This window comes from Anolis carolinensis, chromosome 1 (genome assembly GCF_035594765.1).
Source record: "Anolis carolinensis isolate JA03-04 chromosome 1, rAnoCar3.1.pri, whole genome shotgun sequence".
In the NCBI taxonomy this organism is placed as follows: domain Eukaryota; kingdom Metazoa; phylum Chordata; class Lepidosauria; order Squamata; family Dactyloidae; genus Anolis; species Anolis carolinensis.
The window spans coordinates 149371722-149395515 of record NC_085841.1 but is presented as its reverse complement, the minus strand read 5'-3'; the positions used below and the strand labels follow the sequence as shown (position 1 = coordinate 149395515).

The window sequence follows — 23794 nt, the reverse complement described above, 5'->3', positions numbered from 1 at the left end:
TCATCTACAGATGTGTTGGACTACATTACACCCAGTAGCATGGTAAACAATAGCTAGAAATTATGGGATTTGCAGTCCAAGTCTGTAGGGCAACCAATCAGAGCAGTGGCTCTCAACCTATGGGTTCCCAGATGTTTTGGCCTTCAACTCCCAGAAATCCTAACAGCTGGTAAACTGGCTGGGATTTCTGGGAGTTGTAGGTCAAAACATCTGGGGATCCACAGGTTGAGAATCGCTGGATTAGAGGGAGCTACCACACAGCAAGATTTCCTATACTATGTCCATATTCTATATCTCTACACACACACACTGCATAATGTTGGCCATAGTTTGCACATAGAAAAAGAGTACAAACTCAATTTTCTTTACATTTACGTTTTCTAGTGTATGAGCGTCATCTTTGATTTTCCACTGTAGAGCTCAAAACTGCCCCAAAAATTCACGATCAATCAAATCTGTAAAAGATAAATCCAAAAATGTCAAAGTTGGACTTTATTTTCAGTTCCTTCTGCATTTGCTAAACCAAACCAGGGCTGGGATTTACACAGCCTGCCATTTGTTCTTGGACTATGAATCCCATTAACACTAGCCATCATACCCAACAGTGAAGAATGTTGGGAAATGAAGTCTTATGATATCCAGAGGAGACTTTGGTTTTCTTGTCCAAATTGACATGTCTTCCACATAGAATTAACTTTGAACCCACTGTGTTGCAACACGAAAATGCTGAAGGAGCAATAGCTTAGAAATAAACAACAGGTAGAGTAAGGGTCCACACTTCAAATGAGAACGTGAAACCACTTGTGCAATTATGTTTATGCTAATGTAATGCATTTATAGGATTCAGAATTCAGAACACATCTACAGGGTTTTAACCCACTTTAAATGTCATATCTCTGTCCTGCAGCATTCTGGGATTTGAAGTTTCATCACTTTTGTCTAGTCCTCTCCCCGTCAACAACAGCACTGGAAAAGTCCCTCATCAAACTAAAAAAAACCCCTCAGGATTCAATAAGAGGGAGCCATGAGTTACATGGTATCAAACTGCTAATTGTGTAATACAGATAGAATCTTTATGGCAACTCCAGAGTTGATGTTCCTGTCATTGTTGTCATTTCCGACTTCTAACAATCCTAAAGTCAACCTATCACAGGGTTTTCTCGGCAAGATTTGTTCATGGGGGGGATTGCCTTTGCCTTCTTCTGAGGCTGAGAGAGTGTGACTTGTCCAAGGTCACCCAGTGGGTTTCCATGGCTGAGCAGCTATTTGAACCCTGGTTTCCAGAGTCGTAGTCCAACACTCAAATTATGATATCACACTAGCTTCTGATTATAGGATTATTTTTGTGTAATGTGCAAAATGACTCTCATATGTCTCAACAATAGTTTTCAGGCAACACTTCTGACAGCCACTTCCGTGAATAATTTGGGGAGAAAGTCACTGTGAATATATTGATGAGAAGACTTCAGATTATCAGTTGACTCAGGCATTTCACATAGGACTATGATGCATCTTCTAGCCTTGGCTTAGTAGATTTGCAATTTAAGAAATGATGCTTTACCAAAGTATGTGAACAGCATCATGTGAGTGGGATGCATCTTAATGTCAGGGTACTTGGCAAAAATTCTTTCATGCATTTTGTTCTCTTCGAAATTAAAGTCATACGTATAAATCCATTGCACCTGGAAATTTTCCTTTGTGAAACAAATAGCAGCTTCATCAGAGGAGGACGTTTCAGATCAAGAAAATTGTTTTGGAGAAATGACTTAATTTCTTCTCCCAGTGTTACAGTCCTGACATAGGCTCTCTCCAAACACTGTTCAATCCTATGATGTTTAAATATCAAAAGTTTTAAGATATCAGAATTTGAAATCGCTACAATGTAGTGTTGGCTCAGAATAATTTGGGAAGGCTCTCCTTTGGACTGAAGGACAGTTTATAGCCAAGAAATATTCTCGTAAGACTTATTATTAGGTTACTGGATGAAACGGATTGTCTAGATCCATATCAATCTGGCTATGGAACAGAAAGAGCTTGAGTTGCCTTGGTGGATGGCCTACGCAGAAAACTAGACAGTGTGTCCCTGTTGGTTCTCCTGGACCTTTCAGACGCTTTCGATATCATTGGCCATGGTATCCTCCTGGGCCGTCTGACTGGGACTGGAGTGGGAGGCACTGTTTTACAGTGCCTCTATTCCTTCCTGGAGGGGTGAGCCCAGAAAGTGGTGATGTTTTAGCCCCTCGGGACTCCGTTTTGTTCCCCATGATGTTCAACATATACATGAAACTGGTTGGAGAGGTCATCCGCAGTTTTGGAGTGTGATGCCACCTATATGCAGATGACACACAGCTCTACTGCTCCTTTCCACCTAAAGCCAAGGAAACTGTTCTGATCCTAAACCAGTCTGTCATCAGCAATGGACTGGATGAAGGCAAACAAATTAAAACTTAATCCAGACAAGACATAAGTGCTCCTGGCCAGTTGGAAGGCAGACCAGAGAACAGGGATCCAGCCTGTGCTGGATGGGATCACGCTCCCCCTGAAGACACAGGTCCGCAGTTTGGGGGTCCTCCTGGACTCAGAGCTGAACCTGGAGGCCCAAGTATCTGCAGTGGTCGGGAGGGCCTTTGCACAATTAAAACTTGTGTGCCAACTGCACCCATTCCTTAAGAAGTCAGATCTGGCCACGGTGGTACATGCCTTAGTTACATCCCGTCTGGATTTCTGTAATGTGCTCTATGTCAATTTGCCTTGGCTGATTCAAAGAAATGCTGCCAGGTTGCTAACTGGAGCTGGTGAAAGGGAGCATATCCCCTCTCCGCACAGCTGCAACACCTCCTGCCTCCCAGAGTACAATTCAAAATGCTGGTCATGACCTATAAAGCCCTAATGGCTCACGTCCAGGCTGTTTGGCAGATCATATCTCCCAGTATGAACCTGACTGGGCCCTGAGAACCTCCTCTCAGTCCCATTTCCATCGCAAGCACAGTTGGTGGAAATGAAAAAGGGGAGCTGCCCCTGAACTCTGGACGTCCTTGCCTCAGAAAGCCAGGATGACCACCTCATTGCTGTCCTTCTGGCTGTTTCTGTTTAAATCATTTCAACTAATCTGTTCTTTGCTCTGAAAAATTCAGTTGGGCATTTCCAACTCCATGCCTATTTGGTCCTGGGCAGCAACATTGTTTAAAATAAATAATTTCAATTAAAAGGGTATATTATTATTATCATTATTATTATTATTATTATTATTATTATTATTATTATTATTATTATTATTATTAACAGTATTTATACCCCACCCTTCTCACCCCAAAGGGAACTCAGAGTGGCTTACAGAACATACATACAGCAAACATTCAATGCCGATTATACAATTAACAAGTACAGACAACACAAACAGAAGTAAAGGCAGTTTTTCCCATCTTATTTCGGCATCTTGGAGCCTGTGCTCAACTCTAGCCATGGGGGTGGGCTGTGTCACCCGATCTTCCATGCTTTCATAATGGAGCTTTCCTCCGATTAATGTCCTTAAGGGCACCTTTATTACCTCCCCACTAAAAGTGGTACCTATTTTTCTAATCGCATTTCTGCTTTCGACCTGCTATTTTGGCAGGTGAGCTGGAGCTAACAGCGGGTGCTCACCCCAACCCAGGTTCAAACTGCCGGCCTTTCAATTGGCAGGATTTTTCTGAAGCACAGCTGTTTAGCCTGCTATGCTAAGCCCAGGGCTTCTGTTTAATCAACCTGTTCTTTGAATCTTCCTTCAGAAAATGAATATCTTTGCCATCTAGTTCACATTGCTGCCTTTCCTGTCCATAGCCTAGCAAGGATCTTGCACCACCTCCAGATTTTAACATCTTCAAGCACTAATCAATTTTGTGGATGACATTGTTGAAAGCAAGGTTAAAAATTATTGAAACAGTTGTAAAGGGAGTGGACTGGCTGTCGGCTTTACTGAATAAATTTATTCTGTTTTAGAAGGGATTCCCATTGAGTGTCTCAGAAGAGGTTGCTTTAACTTGTAGACCGATAGGAAAATGACTTGCATATTTAATAGGAAACAAAAAAAAATTTAACAGTAATTACAAGGCTTTATTATAGTAAATTCTGAAGCAAGGTTTATCAAGCTATGGAATTAGGAATATAAAATCCTCAGTTTTATTTTTTACATTTGTATTTTGCTTCTCCATCAAGGGCAGCTAGATGTAAATGGCAAATGGCATGGGTAGAAGATTCCTGACAAATTTTCATTATGAATATTATGCCTCAATGAGGAGGGCAAAACTCTTTATCCTTATTTCACCTTTCTGTCATTTCCTTCCTCTGTAAAATAAGTAAAATGAATAAGTAAAATAAATATAAAGTGTCTCTCACACCAGGTGCTAATAAACCAGAAGCTTACTACAATACTAACAACACTTTATTTGTATTCCGCCCTGTCTCCCCGAGGGGACCCATGGCAAATTCCAGCATATACAGAGACACAAGGCAAACATTCAATGCCTCAAAACAATGAAACACGCTTTCCCTTCATCTCCGCCTCTGGGAGGTAGTGCTCATCACCATTTCTAATCCGAAGAGCCTGCATTGTCCATAGATACCTCCTGGTCAAGTGGCCGGCATGACTGTATCAGCCACTTGACCACCGTGGAGCACCGTTAACCTTCCCACTGAGGCTGTACCTATTGATCTACTCACATTTGCATGTTTTCAAACTGCTAGGTTAGCAGGAGTTGGGGTTAACAGCAGGAGCTCACCCGGTCCTGTGGATTAGAACCGCCAACTTTTCAGCAGCAAGTTCAGCAGCTCAATGGTTTAACCCGTTGTGCCACTGCAACAAGAAATGTTAGTTGTCGCTATTATTGTTTTTAAAATGCAACTTGCCATATAACTGATCATTATGACCACAGTGAGCAAAATCAGACATAAATGTAAAGTTACTTCACATTATCAAAAAGATTGTGAAGAGCTTTCCAATGTCTTAGGGTTCAACTACACTGAAGAATCAATGCAGTTTAACACCACTTTAATGCCATTGCTAAATGCTAAGGAATGGGAAATGCAGTTTTACAAGGCCTTTAGCCTTCTCTGCCAAAGGCTGCTGGTGCCTCACCAAACCACAAATCCCAGGTTTCCGCCCCATGATGTCTTTATTTTGCCGTCTTCTAGGGAGCAAACCTCAACAGCATGTTCTCAATTATGAGGTTTTACAAACAAGATGTTCCCATTTTACATTCATTTGGCCACAATAAACATCTTCTTTTAATGAAAAGCTACTCCCTCAGACCTATTACTCAGAGGAAGACAACCTTTTAGGTCTAATGGGCATCAGTTATCACAATGATTTTCTTTTTTTAAAAAATGTATGTGCTACAATAGAATAGAATAGAAATCTTCAATGCCAGTAACATGGGGGAAATGTGTCATAAAATATTGGAAGTGCAGATACAGATCGTTTACAGAAATTCTACTTAATAACTACTTGGTTGTGTTTAATTAAAACAATACTTCGGGGACCTGCTGACACAATGATTGTTAACGAACAGACGTTAAGTACATTTTTATCGGAAAGGAAAATCAAGGACTGGAACAAATTGCTGGGGAAAGTCACTCCATTCTTTTAAAAAGTGTATTTTAAATGATATGTTCTACCAAAAAATGTAATAACTTGTTCTAGCAAGGCAAGGAGCCACTCAGATAAACATTTTGTGACAATGGACCACATAATTCCGAGCAGAGACTATCTTCTTCCATAGATAAGTTGAGGCACCAGGTTGATGCATATGTGGCCCCATCTATACTGTCATCTAATGCAGTTTAATTGCATTGAACTGCATTATATGAGTCACATAATGCAGCTGAATGCATCTTATGACTCATACAATGTCTAGACTCTTATAGCACAGTTTAACTGCACTGAACTGAATTGTATCTCTTACCGAATAATGCAGTTTCAAACTGCATTACATGGCAATGTAGATGGGGCCTGTGTGGGTTTTTTTTTTTCAGGACCATCTTTGATTTTCGAATGAGTCTAGCGGCTTTGCACTATTGTTGCTCACAATGCTTGTTTCCATTTAAATCGTACTTCTTTGTGATGAGGATTTATATCAGTGGTTCTCAACCTGTGGGTACCCAGGTGTTTTGGTTTACAACTCCCAGAAATCCCAGCCAGTTTACCAGCTGTTAGGATGTCTGGGAGTTGAAGGTCAAAAACATTTGGGGATCCCAGGTTGAGAACCACTGATCTATATTTAACTCTCGGGGTGGGGAATAGTATGCATAAGCTTAAAGAAATGAAAAATTCAGCAGAACACCCCAGAATTTGTCCTAGAAACTGAATGTATAAAGGATTTGTCTAGAGTAATGAAAGGGATGGGAAAGCCCTTGAAGTCCCTCATCTATGCCTGTAGCTCCTTAACTATTTATGCTCCAGTTTATCTTTTATTTATTTACTTACTTACTTACTTACAGTATTTATATTCCGCCCTTCTCACCCTGAAGGGGACCCAGGGTGGATCACATTACACATATAAGGCAAACATTCAATGCCATAACATAGAACAGAGACAGACACAGGCACCGGGCTGGCCTCGAACTCATGACCTCTTGGTCAGAGTGATTTGTTGCAGCTGGCTGCTAACCAGCCTGCACCTGTTTAGAGTAAGGTTAGATTCTCTGCACTATAGTTTTTTGGACATCGGATAAGGGCAGGGCTATGCCACAACATCAAGGGAATGGCCATGAACCATGACCCCCATTTGATCCTTTTCCAGCAAGGAGTGCATCTACATTGTATAATTAATGCAGTTTGATACCATTTTAGCTGACATGCTCTCATAGAATCATGGAAGTTATTTTACAATTTACCCTTCTCTTCCAGAGACTGCGGATTTTATATGGCAGTGTAGATGGGGCCTAAGGCCTCTTCTACTCTCCCTTCTACACTACTATGTAATTCAGATTATCAAATCAGATAATCCACATTATCTGCTTTGAACTGGATTATACGAGCCTATACTGCCATATAATCCAGTTCAAAGCAGATAATTTGGATTTTATATGGCAGTGTAGAAGGGGCCTAAGTAGACTCATATAATCTAGTTCAAGGCAGATATCCTGGATTATCTGTTTTGACAATCTGGAAAAGATGGCAGCGTAGATCCAGCCACTGTCATATAATCCAATTCAAAGCAGATAATCTGGATTTTATATGGCAGTATAGAAGGGGCCTTTGTTGCCTGGAGTGTAGTAGCACATGGGAGGTACATCGACCCACAGCTCACTCCAACCAAGATACTTGTGACGCCTCAGGGCAGCGTGAGCACTGGGAACCAGACACGGAGACCAATAAACAATCTAATATTTTTATTAAAGAAATAAAGGAGACAACTAAAAATAAGCAGAGTATATAGTCCAGCAATAGTCCTTTCAGAAAAGGTCAAATATAGTTCAGTAATGTGAAAGTAGATGTCCAGTATTAGAGTTCAAAGTTTTAAATCCAATAACCGAAACACACTCAAACCTTTAGGCTGTTTGAGTGGGGATTAGAGCAAGATCTGTCAAAGAGTTCCAGGGTTCAATTCCGAGGCTAGGATACAAGGCAAGGCAAGGTTAGTCGTGGTAAAGCTGAATCGCTGTCCAGGCTTGACAGGGGGACGAGATGCAACGCCGGTCTACTCGAGAGTAGCGCGCTGCAGAACTAGAGTTGATGTGAATTCCTCAACTGACACGTTGAACACCACAAAGGTCAGTCGGCGCCCAGAACTTTTATGGGACTACACTCTTCTCTCCAGCCAGGTGTCTGAACACTCTTTCCCAAGGGAAAGTGGACTAAGTCAACAACTTGCCAGATGCAATCCTCCCGGGAAACTCTCAAGGGAACCGGCTTAATTAACGCTTGCTCTCTCCGCTAATCTTGCGCTTCTTCTCAGATTCTGCTTCTCCATGCGAGAATCCCAAAACAATCCGCGGTCAAAAGGAGCGCTCTCTGGAGAACCGGGCTGTGAGTCAAGGCCCTTTTTAATTAACTGTGGGCTAAAACTGTCAACAGGGGACATCTGGAAAGGAGCAGAATCTTGAGGAAGTGGCACAAACCCCATCTCTTCTTCGGTCTGATCCATAATGGCGACGGGGTCATGACTCGGGGGTCTCTGAGACACTACACTACTGTACAAATTATCTCAAGACGATCAAGTGAGTTGGGTACACGAAACAAGGAGTCCCATAGGCAATTCTCTCCACTCTACAGCTAAATAAAAATGCCACAATAGTGAAGTACATAAGTAATAATTTGCTGTCTTTTCTTGATGTTGGAGATGCAAATTTTCCAGAACGTTTTAAACTTTCCACCCATAATTTTTTTCATTTTTTAGGAAAAATTGGAAAGAGGTGTTGTCGAAGGCTTTCATGGCCGGAATCACTGGGTTGTTGTGAGTTTTCCGGGCTGTATGGCCATGGTCCAGAAGCATTCTTTCCTGACATTTCGCCCACATCTATGGTAGGCATCCTCAGAGGTTGTGAGGTGTGTTGGAAACTAAGCAAGAGAGGTTAAACAGGTTGTTAATTCTGTAACGACATTTAATGTTTGCCATGTATGTATACTGTAATTCACTCTGAGTCCCCTCAGGGAGACAGAGCAGAATATAAATTATACATACACCTCTGTGACAAACAAAACCTACACAATGACAGGGCCAACCCTGTTCAAGATGGCATTTGTAAATGATGGCTGACACTTCATATGTTTGTCCATCACTTTTTCTTTTCCTTTGGGAGAGAAAGTAACATACATGGGATTCCTGTGAATGCTTAGTGATTGGAGAAGGAAACTTATATCTGATAAAGGGGAGACCCCAAGCTTTCGGCTCCTACTGTGGTGCCTTCACGTTGCTTGTTGATTTATGGTGACTTCATTAATTTCATAGGTCTGCTTAGACAAGAAACACTCATAGGTGGTTTGCTAATTGCTTCCTCTGAAATATAACCTATAGCACCTGGTATTCCGTGGTGAGACCCCATCAACATGCTAACCAGAGCTTACCATGTTTAACTTCCAAGATCAGACAAGCTTTGGTGCATTTGGGTACCATAACGTGGGCAAATAATCCCAGTTCTCCTGCAATAAACAACAAGCTGTTGCCATATGTACCTTTTGGCTCTCCTTGCTGGCCCAGTTACTTCAAAGCTCCACATTCTTCTACATGCTTTCAGTTATTCAACTGTGTGTCCTCCTCCCACCTCCGCCTCATCTTTAATCTTCACAATATCTTCCAAGGATATTTTATGCCAAGATGCATTTCCACAAAAGCATTTGCACGTAAGAGGGTTTTTTTAAAAAAGAAATCCTCCATCACTTTGAATTTTTTATAACATGTCCCAACTACTGTAGTGCTATATAAATTCCAATGCTGTGAAATATATGCCACATGATTAAAGCGGGCCTGAAGTCTGCATACACAGCAACCCGCCACTTTCTGCTTCTAGCCTTTCTAAAATAAGGCTTTTACCTTTTCAAATGTGTGAACAGCAGCAGCGATCATGTAGATTTTGCTTCCAAGCATTGCAACACCATCGCTGTTACAAATCAAAGATCAGCTGCTAGTGCAAAGTCTCATTGCACTTTGAGAAATCCACCTAGGCCCCATAAAGGTTAAGGTTTCCCCTTGACATTAACTTTAGTCATGTCCGACTCTGAGGGTTGGTGCTCATTTCCATTTCTAAGCCGAAAAGCCAGCGTTGTCCATAGACGCCTCCAAGGTCATGTGGCTGGCATGACTGTATGGTGCGCCAGGCATGTAGCCGGGGGGGGGGAGGCTTGAGGGGCTTCAGCCCCCCCCCCCCCCAAATTCTCAGGGCGGTCCTCAAGAAGGCCTTACATTTATTATTGAAACTGTTATGTTTATTCATATCATGATCTGATCACCATGCTCAATATATCTCATATGCGTGGGGGTATTGGGATAACAATACGAAAGCTTTCCTATGACAGATCCTGTCTCACCCAGACGCAGCCCCCCCCCCCCCCGAATCAAAATCCTGGCTACCCTACTGTGGAGCGCTGTTATCTTCCTGCCATAGTGGTACATATTGATCTACTCACATTTGCATGTTTTTGAACTGCTAGGTTGGCAGAAGCTGGGGCTAACAGCGGGAGCTCGCCCTGCTCCCCGGATTTGAACCACTGACCAGATAGTTCAGTAGCTCAACGGTTTAATCCGCTGTACCACTGAGGGCTCCAGACCCCACTCAACTGCAATATGAAATCTAGATTATCTGCTTTGAACTTGATTATATGGCAGTGTAGACTAATATAATCCAGTTCAAAGCAGATAATCTGGATTTCATATGGTAGCGTAGATGGGGCCCTAGGGAACCCCCAATCAGGAACAATACTCTGGAGTTTGTTTTGCAATGCAAAATGATGGACCCAATTTCAAAGCAATATATTTCATTCATGGGTAGTTTGTGGTTGCAGAGGTATTGTGATTTCAAATCGGGTCCATCTTTTTGAAACACCCTGCATTATTTGGCTATGTCAGGGGTCCTCAAACCTTTTAAGTGGAGGGCCGATTCACAGTCCCTCAGACTGTTGGGAGCCAGACTATGATGAAATAGTAAACAAAAAAAATAGGATTGTTGTTGTTGTTGTGTGCCTTCAAGTCATTTCAGACTCATGTCATCCCTAAGTCTAAAGTTTAGGACAGAGGCCAGGGCAATGACCTTGGAGGGCCGCAGCTGGCCCATGAGCCTTAGTTTGGGGACCCCTGATCTAGACGATCTCATAAGACCATAGGCAAGCCGCCCTGAGTCCCCTGATGGGTGAGAAGGGTGGGGTTGAAGTGATGTAATAAAATAACATAAATAAATAAGCAAAGAGACCTCCAAAGACCATCTAGATGGTCTCATAAGACCATAGGTAAGGAAAGGGACCCTCAAAGGCAATCTAGATGATATCATAAGGCCATCAGAAGACCATAGGTAAGGAAAGGGACCCTCAAAGACCATCTAGATGGTTTCATAAGACCATAGGTAAGGAAAGGGACCCTCAAAGGCCATCTAGACTGTCTCCTAGGACCATAGGTAAGGAAAGTGACCTCCAAAAGCCATCTAGATGGTCTCATAAGGCCGTAGCTAAGCAAAGAGACCTTCAAAGACCAGGTAGACGATCTCATAAGGCCATGAGTAAGCAAAGAGACCTCCAAAGACCAGGTAGACTTAGGTTAACCCTAAGTCTAAAGCTTAGGACAGGGGACAGGTCAATGACCTTGGAGGGCCACATCCGGCCCACGGGCCTTAGTTTGGGGACCCCTGGGCTATGTTATGCGGTACAGGTTCAATGGGTCTTGAGATTCTTCAAGCCACATTTTTCCCCAGGTATCTTTTGATCATCAGAAAAGCTGGTCTTGACATGACAACAAAATCAGAATGCAGCTTATGTGAGCCATATCAATCTCTCTGGGTGCAGCTACACTGTAGAATTAATGCAGCTTGGCCTTGTTTTAACTGTCATGGTTCAATGCTATGGAATAATGGGACTCGTTGCTTTACAATAGTGGTTCTCAAACTGTGGGTCCCCAGATGTTTTGGCCTTCAACTTCCAGAAATCCTAACTGCTGGAATTTCTGAGAGTTGTAGGCCAAAACACCTGGAGACCCACAGGATGAGAACCACTGCTTTACAAGGTCTTTAACCTGCTTTCCCATTAAGAGCTAAAGCCTCTCCAAATAACCACTTCTGTGATTCCATAGCATTGATCCATGGAAATTAAAATGCTGTCAGTCAGATTCCACTAATTCTACAGTGTAGATGCAACCTTCCTGTATACATCATTCCTTTCCTTTTCACTGAAAACTCAGCTGTGTACATATGTGACACTTTTTTTTATTTTATTCCTAAATTCACACCTTGCCCTCTTTTGAGGTTGTTGTTGTGGTGGTTGTTTAAACTTGTACCAACACATTCCCCTCTCTTTGCATGGTCCTATTTTGCCTAAATGGATCCTGTAGGTTCATTGGGAGAAAGACAGGGGTATACATATGCATGTTTCCCAATAAAGCACCATGGATATTGACGATAAGTGGCTATTGATGGGAATACAAGTCTTGAATTAAGAAACATGGTCGTCACAGTGATGGCTCCAGCTAAGGCACGCAACACCAAGTGAGAAGACTTTCAGTGATCCAGCAGAGATGTATATATTTTCAGTACGTAAACCCAGGAGAATTATATTTCTGAAAACAGAATCTCTTGTTCTATTCTGTTCCAAGTACTGAGTCATTTTTCTCTGGCCTGCCAAAGTCAGGCTTTTGGTTAAACTTCTGCAGACTGATGTCTTTTGATGTCACATTTTATAGAGAAAAAATCAATTAGTAAAGCTTTTCTTAGATTGCACCATTTGACATTGCAACTGAAGGAAAAGGAAAGAACCTTCAATTTTGAATAAGTCATTGAAAATGTATCATCCTACACATAGAAAACTTGTGGGAAAATGTTTAGTCTTGGATTTGTCCTGGTTCACTATACAGTTTCTTAGGTGCATCTACACTGCAGAATTAATGCAGTCTAACACCACTTTAACTGCCGTGGGTTAATGCTAGGGAATCATGATAGCTGTAGTTTTACAAGGACAGTAGCCTTCTCTGTCCAATAATGTTGGTGGTGCTTCATCAAACTAAAAGTCCCATGATTCCATAGCATTGAGTCATGGCAGTTAAAGTAGTGTCAAATTACAATATTTCTATACTATGGGTACACCAGGACCCCCGGTAGCACAGTGGGTTAAACCGCTGAGCTACAGAACTTGCTGACCAAAAGGTCGGCAGTTCAAATTCGGGGAACGAGGTGAGCTCTCGCTGTTAGCCTCAGCTTCTGCCAACCTAGCAGTTCAAAAACATGCAAATATGAGTAGATCAATAGGTACTGCTCCAGCGGGAAGGTAACGGCGCTCCATGAAGTCATGCCAGCCACATGATCTTGGAGGTGTCTATGGACAACACTGGCTCTTTGGCTTAGAAATGGAGATGAGCACCACCCCACAGAGTCAGACATAACTAGACAATGTCAAGGGAAAACTTTTACCTTAACTCAGAACTCAAAGCAGCTTCTAACAATTAAAAAAGTTGTTACAATGCTACAAGTTACAAAAGTTAAAATAAAATTAAACAATCAAAAACATTAAAACCAGATTAAAATGATCACTAAAACACATACACACAAGCACAACAATTGGCAATATCCAGCACATCGTGTCTTATATAATCACTCATAAAATGCCTAATAGCTATTTACTTGTCTTAGCATCTACCTTGATCATATGCATAATGTTTGATATATTAATTCCCAATTAAATACTGCATTGTTGGCCTAATCCATCCTTCAGTGTGTGGGTTGATGCACAGCATTACTAAAACCATTATTTAAAAAAACACTGTGGTGCTGTCCCGAAATATTCACAAACTTTTAAACTCCTCATAGATTGAAGTTCTCAATAAATGATTAAATGTAGCCTGGAGGCAGAATGTGAAGGAAACATATGAGGAACAAGATAAGGAAGATAATGGGCTAGAAAATCAAAGGAACCGCTGCTGGAGGAAGGTAGAAAAATAGGGCTGAAAAACAGGGAAAGGAAGGTGAAGAAGAATGGGTTCTGGGAAACAGAAAGATGAAGAAGGGGTGCATCTACACTGTGGGATTAATGCAGTTTGACAGCACTTTAAAATTGCCAAGGCTCAATGCTATTCAATCCTGTGAGTTGTAGTTTGGAGAGGCACCAGCAATCTTTGACAGAGAAGGATAAAAAGTTTCTAAAAGCATTGAGCCATGGCTGTCAAAGTAGTACCAAACTGCATTAATTCTACAGTGCAGATGCATCCCAAGTAATTTCCAACTTATAACAACTCCAAGGTGAACCTACCCCAAGGTTTTTTTGGGCAGATTTGATCAGGAAGAGTTAGCCAAGGATGAATAAACAATAAAACCTAACCTGACACAGAACTGAGCTCCTGCTGTACGGGAACGTTAGATGTTCAGCCAGTATGAAGAGGGCAGCGGTGAGTTATATGACATAATAAAAATGAAAGCGACTCTACATTTCAGCATTGCACACAATCCCCATTTTTCATCATCATCAAGACTGGCAGGGTAGGTGGGAAGTGGGCTGAGAACAAAATACAAAGCACACCCATTGAAAGCTGTCCAAAACTATTCAAGCAGCAGAAAACAATCGGAGGACAGAGGAAAATCAGGTCGGCGAAATACAATGGTAAAGCTATGTCACCTTAAAGCACTGAGTAGGAGATTGTAAGAATAGCTTCATGGAGTCTGACAAGACCATTTCAAATGTGGAACTCATAAATGTTTTTATATATAGGCATGTATGTATGTATGTATGTGTGTATATCAGCATTGGTGATAATCATGTCGCATATTATTCTCCTGCAGGTTTATGTTGACAGGCATCTCTGACATTTACAACAGCAGAAATGAGGTTATGCAATATGACGACACATAAAACTAGCTGAACAGCTAGAAAAATGTTGATCTCAATTCATGTATCATGGAAACTTCCCCATAACTTTTTAAGCAAAATCTCACTGAATTACTCAAATGTTCTGACATTTTTTTCAATTAGGCAGTATGTTATAACAAAAATCCTTCCCAAGTACTGCAACGCACAACACGTTTTTAAAAAGCACAAAAAGCATATATTTAAGAGCTTATATATCACACCAATATATCCACACATGAACAGTAAAAGGTCTGCCAGCCAAAACACCAAACTTAATGGCTTCCTAAAGTCATATTCTTTTTCTATTGCCCCATTTATTAGCAGTAAATAGGCTTATGCGAAAATAGACAAGACTGACATTCTATAGTTATTCATCTAGAAGTAAATCCCTCTGTATACTGTACGTTGTGTTTATATTGTGTGTTTTGATAAGGCCAATTGGCTGATCAACACAAATCGTTTCGTTAGGAATAAGTCCCATTGAATTCAATGGGACTAACTTCTGGATGGCTGTACTTAGGGTTGCAGATGGAAAAGAAGTGTTATTTCTCTCTCTCTCTCTTCCAAATCACACATATTTTATGGCTATTATTGGATGTGAAGGAATTCATTGGGATCTTACTGCACTGCAATAACTAACAAATAGTTTCTTTGCTAATGCCTTTTTGTCCACTCCAGTTGAATCAATACTATGAAGTTAATTTTGTTGTTTAGAAACACTCTGTCAAACCAAATAGGCTCATGCTGAAGTGGTAAATATCATTATGCAACCCTGAGTTAGGAACAGCAGCAAAGTATGTAGTTTTTACAGTGGTAAAAAGCATCTCGACTTCTTGATTAAGACTTCCTAACACAATGCAGTCCTAACACACCAATGGTATTTTCACAACTAATCCCTTTGTATAAAGAACTGTCACTGGAATCTCTTGAAGATCCTTGGATTTGGAGAAGGATTGCCTCCCCTCCCATCTGAAGAATACAGCAGAATGAAATGTTAACTGCTTTGCCAAACGAATTCATCAAGAAAAATGCCATTATCCAAACACCTCGCCTGAAAGGACCTCTATGGTTCGCCAACTGTTTTTCCTAATTAGCCTCATGGAAAATGTTTATCAAACTAAAAAGAAAAACCAGGCAGTTTTTTTCTGCCCATCCCTAATTCCGTTGAGAGGAAGGACGATTTCAATATTTGCAGCTCTTCCATTACATCTGCATTTGTAACAAGGGAAATCCTTGATGCCTCCTTAATGCGACAAGACTGGAGGGCATGTTAATGGGGATAAAAGGGGTATGCATGTGTGCAGCAAACTGTGCAATCACAAAGTGGACTTATCTTTTTGATTTTTTTTATTTACACACACACACTGCAGAGGGAGTCAGTCCCTGAGTGCAGCAGTAGCAGCAACCACCAGATGCAAGGAGAGCCTGGTGTGCTCCGCAGTGGCTGCAAAAAGCACACAGCCCTTTGCTGCTGCTGCAATGGCCAAAAGAGGGAACTTTTGATTCCAAAATAAGAGAGATGCCTGCTCTTCTCTGCAGGGATACAGATGATGAGAAATAACAATATACCACACAGATGAGTGTTGGTTGAAAAGCAAGACGATCCATATTATATACTTCCTAGTCTTACATATTCTAGACTTGAACTTTTTTATACAGATGGGGTGCAACTATACTGTAAAATAGATGGAACTTGACACCACTTGAACTGCTCAGGCTCAATGTAATGGTATCATGGTTTAATGTGTTGTCGAAGGCTTTCATGGCCGGGATCACAGGGCTGTTGTATGTCTTTCGGGCTGTGTGGCCATGTTCCAGAAGTATTCTCTCCTGACGTTTCGCCCACATCTATGGCAGGCATCCTCAGAGGCTGTGTATCATGGTTTGTTTGTTTTTTGCAAGGTCTCTTGCCCTCTCTGTCTTAATGAACTATAACTCCCAGGACTCCTCAGAAATGAGACATGGCAGTTGGAAGTGGAGTCAACCTGCATTCATTCTACAGTGCAGATGCAACCCATCTCTACAAAAGTTAAAGCTTAGACAATATAAACCTAGGAGGTATTTAACTTGGATTATCACACTGCAAAGTAGGCCCCTTCCACACGGCTGAATAAAATCCGATTTTATCTGCTCTGAAGTGGGATATATGCAGTGTGGACTCACATAACCCAGTTCAAAGCAGATATTATGGGATGTTCTGGTTTGATATTCTGTGTTAGATGACTGTGTGGAAGGGCCTGTATATACACTCATAGCGTACATCTGCACCCCAACCTGCAAAATCTGGTGCTCCAAAAATCTACTTTCTATTCTTCCATCCCTCTCTAAGGGAAAGACATGGATACCTATCAATGAAATGCCTCCCATCCATTTACAGTCCGGTGCAGAGAGCTTCCAAATATGGTTCTGCTAGTTGGATGGTCATGCTTTTGAGAAAAAAGCAAAACCAACAGTTAAAAAGCAAGGTCAGCGGGGTCAAATGTACGGGAAATAGCACTGTATTGTGGTCATCCACTGTTCACAGCAGCTTTGGCAATGATTTCATCGAAAAGGTGAATGTAACCAAGTTAACTTTCCCTGGAAGTTCACCAACAAAAACTTAAGTAACACTTATGTCCAGCAGCTCCTTCACAACCTGATTCTCTCTCTCTCTCTCTTGAGACTTCTCCCGCTCCTGTCCCTTTTTAACTCCAGGTCTGATGCCTCCTGCCTCAGCCTCCTTAGCGCAGTTACATAAGTTTAGCTGCTGTGCTTTTCTTGCTATCTTCTGTTCCTTGTTCTGTTCGTTTGGTGTGTAGTCCCTGGTGCTGGAGGACACAGGGGACCAAGGGCTTCATTTATGCCACCCTAAAACCTCTCTCACATTGTGGCTTCTCTAGCCCTTTGACCATGGGCTCTGTTGTTTGGGAGTTGCAGTCACACACAGGGTACCACACTGTCTATCTTTTTGTTGTCGGAGGCTTTCATGGCCATAACCACTGGGTTGCTGTGAGTTTTCCAGGCTGTATGGCCATGTTCTAGAAGCATTCCCTCCTGACGTTTCGCCCACATCTATGGCAGGCATCCTCAGAGGTTGTGAGGTCTGTTAGAAAACTATGTAGATATATGCAGAAAGTCCAGAGTGGAAGAAAGAAATCTTTTATGTTGGAGACATGTGTGAATGTTGCAATTAATCACCTTGATTAGCATTGAATGGCCTTGCAGCTTCAAAACCTGGCTGTTTCCTGCCTGGCGAAATCTTTTGTTGGGAGGTGTTAGCTAGCCCTGATTGTTTCACATCTGGAATTCCCATCTTCTGAGTATTGTTCTTTATTTACTGTCCTGATTTTAGAGGGGTTTTTAAAATACTGTCTACCTTTTAGTGCACAGAAATATGGTGCTGTGATCTTTAGGACTTTCTCCTGCACTCCCAAAAAAGACAGAGGACGTATCTGTGTGTCAGGAATTAATAACAAAAAATATTCTGGAATAGGGAGTCTTTTTATGTCCATCTGCAATATCACAATATAAAAAAGCACCAAGGGATCAGAAAGGGTCCACCAAAGGGCAAGCATTTCCAAAGAAAAGCTTGCCTTAGCAAAAAGGAGAGAGACATCATTTTGATCCATTCAGATAAGAAAGCCTCAACAGAGCACTATCATACCTATATTAAGAAATCTATGTATGTAAGAAAGACATAGAGGAGGAGGATTGGAAATAAAAAGCACAGCATAAAACTTGGGTGCATTTGATAGATGTTTTCAAAATAAAAACATCTCTGCATATAAGGAGGAAAAGAGGGCTTTGGAGTCTGAGGAAAGAGTGGAACCAACTCTCTGGGAAAGGATGCATGGGAAAATGTGGGGTTTTTGTGTGATTGTTGTTTTGTGTGTTGTTGAAGGCTTTCATGGCTGGAATTCCGGACATACATCAATCAGCTAACATCTCCCAACAAAGGATTCCCCTGGGCACTAAGCAGCCAAGCTTTGCAGCTGAAAGGCTATTCAATGCCAACCAAGGTGGCCAAGTGCAATGTTCACACCTGCCTACAACAGATGAGAGTTCTTTCTCCCACCCTGAACATTCAAGATATATAAACCCCACTTGACTCATTTCCAATATACCTCCCAACCTCTGAGGATTTCTGCCATAGGTGCGGGAAAAATGGCAGGAGAGAATGCTTTTGGAACATGGCCACACAGCCTGGAAAATTCAGAGTAAGCAACTGTTGTTTGGGTTTGTTTCTGATAGAAATACAGGTAGATAGAAGAAGGGCGAAGAGAGAGTACAGACCAAGGACAGCTCAACACCTTGAATCCATCACCCAGATCAATATCCTGCATCCTTTAGATGCCCTCTGCAATCCTACATCCCACGCTGCATCTACACTGCAGAATTAACACAGTTTCACACCACTTTAACAGCCACGGCTCAATGCTATGGAATACCTATGACGAGGCACTATCAATATTCTTGATGTGTTGGTGCCTCACTATCGATATACCATAGCATTGAGCCATGGCAGAGTAAGTGTTGTCAAACTGTGTTGATTCTGCAGTGTAGATGCAGTGTAGAAGGATCCCAGAGGGCATATACAGGAACTTGTAGAACTATGACTCTCATGATCCCATAGCACTGAGCCATGGCAGTTCAAGTGGTATGAAACTATGTTAATTCTACAGTGTAGACGCACCCCTAGGAAGCAGGTGGCTTTCCCAAAATGGCACCTATTTTCCCCAACCTTCCTTCCAATACCTCCACAATAAAGCACATATACTCCTATTTATATACATGTCTGGTCATTCCTACTTTTTGGTGCTGAGCCACATAAGTGATTTAATGTTTCACTAAGGGCCTTACTACACAGCCATATAACCCAGAATATCAGGGCAGAAAATCCCACAATATATGCTTTGAACTGGGTTATCCACACTGCCATATATTCCAGTTCAAAGCAGATAATGTGGGATTTTATTCAGCTGTGTGGAAGGGGCCCAAGAGAGGGAGCCAAAATCTCTTTCAAGGGGTCTCTTTTAATTCTGCCCCACTGAAAGAAGCCTTGGGACATCTCTCAATCTACGCAACATAGGGCGGCATGTCCTATAAACAAGACTCACTTATTTTTTATTTTTATGTGATTTCCAGGCGCCCAGGACTGCAGTCCCGGTCAGGTGTAACACTGCAGCACTGAGCAGGCGAGGCTGCGAGGTTGATCTGCCCTGCGTCGTGATTGGCTGGGGCCGACGCCCCCTCGCGTCGTGATTGGCTAAGGCGTCGCAGAGTAGAACGCCCCGCTCCCCGCCTGAGCGAGGGACGCGCTCTGCCTCAACCTGCTCCCTTGTTTTGATTCTCCGATGCGGATCAGGCGCGCGTCGTCCGCACTGAAGTCTTCTTCTCAAACAGGGGAAGAAGAAAAAAAAAAAGGGGGGGGGGAGAGAGGTATTTTTTTCTCCCTCCTTATTTCAGAGTGATCTTAATGGTTTGCGTGACCTTGCGGAGGACGCTACGACAAAAGGCGCTCTTCAATTTGGAAAAGAAAAAAACACGCACATAATAAAATGACCTTTCTTTTCAAATGTCATCCCAGAAGATGGAGAAATGACAACAAATTATGGAGATCAATACAGAGAGAGAGATCCGTGTCCTTCCGGGTGCACCCACAAGGCAGAATTAGCGCAGTTTGACACCACTTTTGATTGGCACGGCTCTGTGCGATGGAATCGTGGGATTGATACTTTGACGAGGCGTTCGTTTGGCAGAGCAAGCTATAAATATAGACCGTGTCAAAGGCAACTCCCTGGATTTCATAACAGTGAGTCATAGAAAATAAAGCGGGATCAAACTCCATTAATTCCACTGTATAGATGCACCTATAAAGGTAAAAAGGGGCAGTGAGGGCCCTTCCACACAGCCCTATAACCCAGAATACCAAGGCAAAAAATCCCACAACATTGAACTGGGTTGTCTGAGTCCACACTGCCATATATTCCAGTTCAAAGCAGAAAATGTGGGATTTTATTCAGTTGCGTGGATGGGACCTGAGAAAGTGGGGGGGGGGGGGGGGGGGGGGGGAGAGCTTTTTCGCCTTCTCTGCCAAAGAGAAACTACAAATTACCAAATACAAATCCTAGAACTCCAGAGCACTGCACCAAGGCAGTAAAAGCCGTCTCAAAGTGCATCATTTCCACAGTGTGGATGCATCCAGTTTCAATTCTTTGTGGATAAATATATCACCAAATAATAACAGTAGTAAGTCTGCACCAAAAGGAGCAACAACTATGATGATCTCAAACGAACTCCCACAATAATAATAATAATAATAATAATAATGGATATTGAAGCTGGGGTGTTGTGATGTTTCACCCACATCTGTGGCGTCCATCCTCAGAGATTATGACGTCTGTTGGAAACTAAGTATTTGGGGTTTATATATCTGTGGAAGGTCCAGGGTGGGAGAAAGAACTCTTGTCTGTTGGAGGCAAGTGTGAATTTTGCAATTAATCACCTTGATTAGCATTAAAAAGCCTTGCAGTTTCAAAGCCTGGCTGATTCCTGCCTGGAGAAGTCCTTTGTTGGGAGGTGTTAGCTGGCCCTGATTGTTTCCTGTCTGGAATTCCCCTATTTTCAGAGTGTTGTTCTTTATTTACTGTCCTGATTTTAGAGTTTTTTAAATAGTGGTAGCCAGAGTTTGTTCATTTTCATGGTTTCCTCCATTCTTGTGGACTTTAATGGCCTCTCTGTGTAGTCTGACATGGGGGTTGTGGGAGTCGGCCAGCATTTATGTGTTCTCCAATAATATGCTGCGGCCAGGTTGGTTCATCCAGTGCTCTGCTTTGACTGACTTCTCTGGTTGAGTGAGTCTGCAGTGCCTTTCATGTTCCTTGATTCGTGTTAGGACACTGCGTTTGGTGTTCCCTGTGTAGACTTGTCCACAGCTGCAGGGTATACGATAGACTCCTGCAGAGGTGAGAGGATCCCTCCTGTCCTTTGCTGAGCAGAGCATTTGTTGAATTTTCTTAGTGGGTCTGTAGATAGGTTGTAGGTTGTGTTTCAACACCACTCAGAAGACAGGGGAATTTCAGACATGAAACAATCAGGGCCAGTTAGCACCTCCCAACAAAGAATTTCCCCAGCAGCCAGGCTTTGAAACTGAAAGGCCATTCAATGCTAATCAAGCTGGCCAATTACTACATTCACTTGCCTCAAGCAGACCCTGGACCTTCCCACCCTGGGCCTTCCACAGATGCCTAGTTTCCAACAGACGTCATAACCTCTGTGGATGCCTGCCATAGATATAGGCATATATGATATAAATATATGCCTCTGGAACATGGCCATACAGCCTGGAAAACTCACAGCAACCAAGTGATTCCGGACATGAAAGAATTCAACAACACATTGATACTGAAGCTGTTGAGGATAATTTGGGAAAAACATCTCATAATAAAAATAGTAAGTGCCCAGAAAAGAGAAATAGCAATGGCGAACTCGTTCAAGTTGGCAGATTTCGAGATAAAAGATTTCAATAATAATAATCATCGTCCTCATAATAAAGTCTGCACAGGAAAGGGCAAGAATACTGTCCTTTTATGTGGATGGTTTTTGTTTGGGTGGAAAAGGAGGAGGAAAGAAGAAGCCGTGATCTATCCTCCTAAAGCATCTTGCCTTAATCTCCTAAGAAGAAGCCCATATGGCACCCCAGCCCCACCATCCCAAGGCATCCAAATGAAGGAGGAGGAGGGAGGGGGGAGGGGGAGAGAAAGAGCCTCCATCTGCCCACCAAGCCAAACAGGTTTGACACCCAATTGGACACCCAGGTGACTCAGGAAGAGCAACTTTGCCAGATCCCAAAACAGAGAGAGAGAGTTGTCTGTTGTCGAAGGCTTTCACTGGGTTGCTGTGAGTTTTCCGGGCTGCATGACCATGTTCCAGAAGCATTCTCTCCTGACGTCTTGCCCGCATTTATGGCAGGCATCCTCAGAGGTTGTGAGGTCTGTTGGAAACTAGGCAAGTGGGGTTTATATATCAGTGGAAGGTCCAGGGTGGGAGAAAGAACTCTTCTCTGCCTGAGGCAATTTTAATGTAGCAATTTGCTAGCTTGATTAGCACTGAATAGCCTTGCAGCTTCAAAGCATGGCTGCTTCCCGCCTGGGGGAATATTTTGTTGGGAGGTGTTAACTGGTCCTGATTGACTTTCCACGGATATATAAAGCCCACTTGCCTAGCTTCCAACAGACCTCACAACCTCTGAGGATGCCTACCATTGGTGCGGGCGAAACATCAGGAGAAAATGCTTCTGGAACATGGGCATACAGCCCGGAAAACTCACACCAACCCAGAGAGCTATCTGTTTATAGGTTCAAAACAAACCCACAAGGAATATTTCCTCCTTTCTTTTATTCTTTGCATGCACTCGCACGTACACAAATACACGTGTCTGTTTTTTCTAGAGGTTGGTTTGGATTGGGGGGAAAAATCCCATCGAAAACTTACAGTTTTGGTGTTGCTTTTCGCCTGTCCCCCTTCAAGCAAAGGCTGAAACTCTGCGCTGCGGATTTCAAGAGTAAGCAGGACAAATGAAATAAATATCCCTTTGGGGTGGCTGGAGCGAAAGAGGCAGCGGCGGCGTCCCTGCCTTTGGCTCGGCTGGGCTCTGCACTGCAGCGCCGGAATCCCGAGGAAATTCAAGGCTCCCCTTCGGCAGGATGGCGCCGCCGTGCGCAGGCGCTCGCGCTCTAGCTCGCGCTCGCTTGCTCGCTCGCTCGCGCTCCCCAGCAAAAAAAAAAAAAAAAAACCCTGCCGGCGCTCAATGGGCAAAAAGGCGTTCTGCCGCCCGTCAAAGCCGCCGCGGCTCGGGACGCACTGAGCATGCGCCTCGCCTTGAAGACGCAAGCGCAGCCCGGCCCCGTGAAGTCTCTCTTGCTGCCCGCACTCTGGCAGAAAGCTGCCCTTCGTTGGAGCTTAGAGGCAAGGATAGATGTGCTGTCGAAGGCTTTCAGGGCCGGAATCACTGGCTTGCTGTGAGTTTTTCCGGGCTGTATGGCCATGTTCCAGAAGCATTCTCTCCTGACGTTTTGCCTGCATCTATGGCAGGCTCCTCAGAGGTTGTGGGGCATATTGGAAATTAGGTCTGTGAAGTACAGTAGAGTCTCACTTATCCAACGTTGTGGATTATCCAACGCATTTTTGTAGTCAATGTTTTCAATATATCATGATATTTTGGTGCTAAATTAGTAAATACAATAATTACTACATAGCATTACTGTGTATTGAACTACCTTTTCTGTCAAATTTGTTGTATAACAT

The 23794-nt window shown here is 42.7% G+C and overlaps 1 protein-coding gene across 1 annotated transcript in view; it reads right to left on the bottom strand.

Moving 5' to 3' along the window:
- The window catches only part of vsnl1 (visinin like 1), a 128024-nt gene extending 104771 nt beyond the window's left edge, over positions 1-23253 (bottom strand). The window contains exon 1 of the mRNA XM_003215414.3: positions 22982-23253. The gene's annotated coding sequence lies outside the window, so the exon portion shown is untranslated. The remainder of the gene's footprint in view (positions 1-22981) is intronic.
- Between the last annotated feature and the right edge of the window lie 541 nt (positions 23254-23794).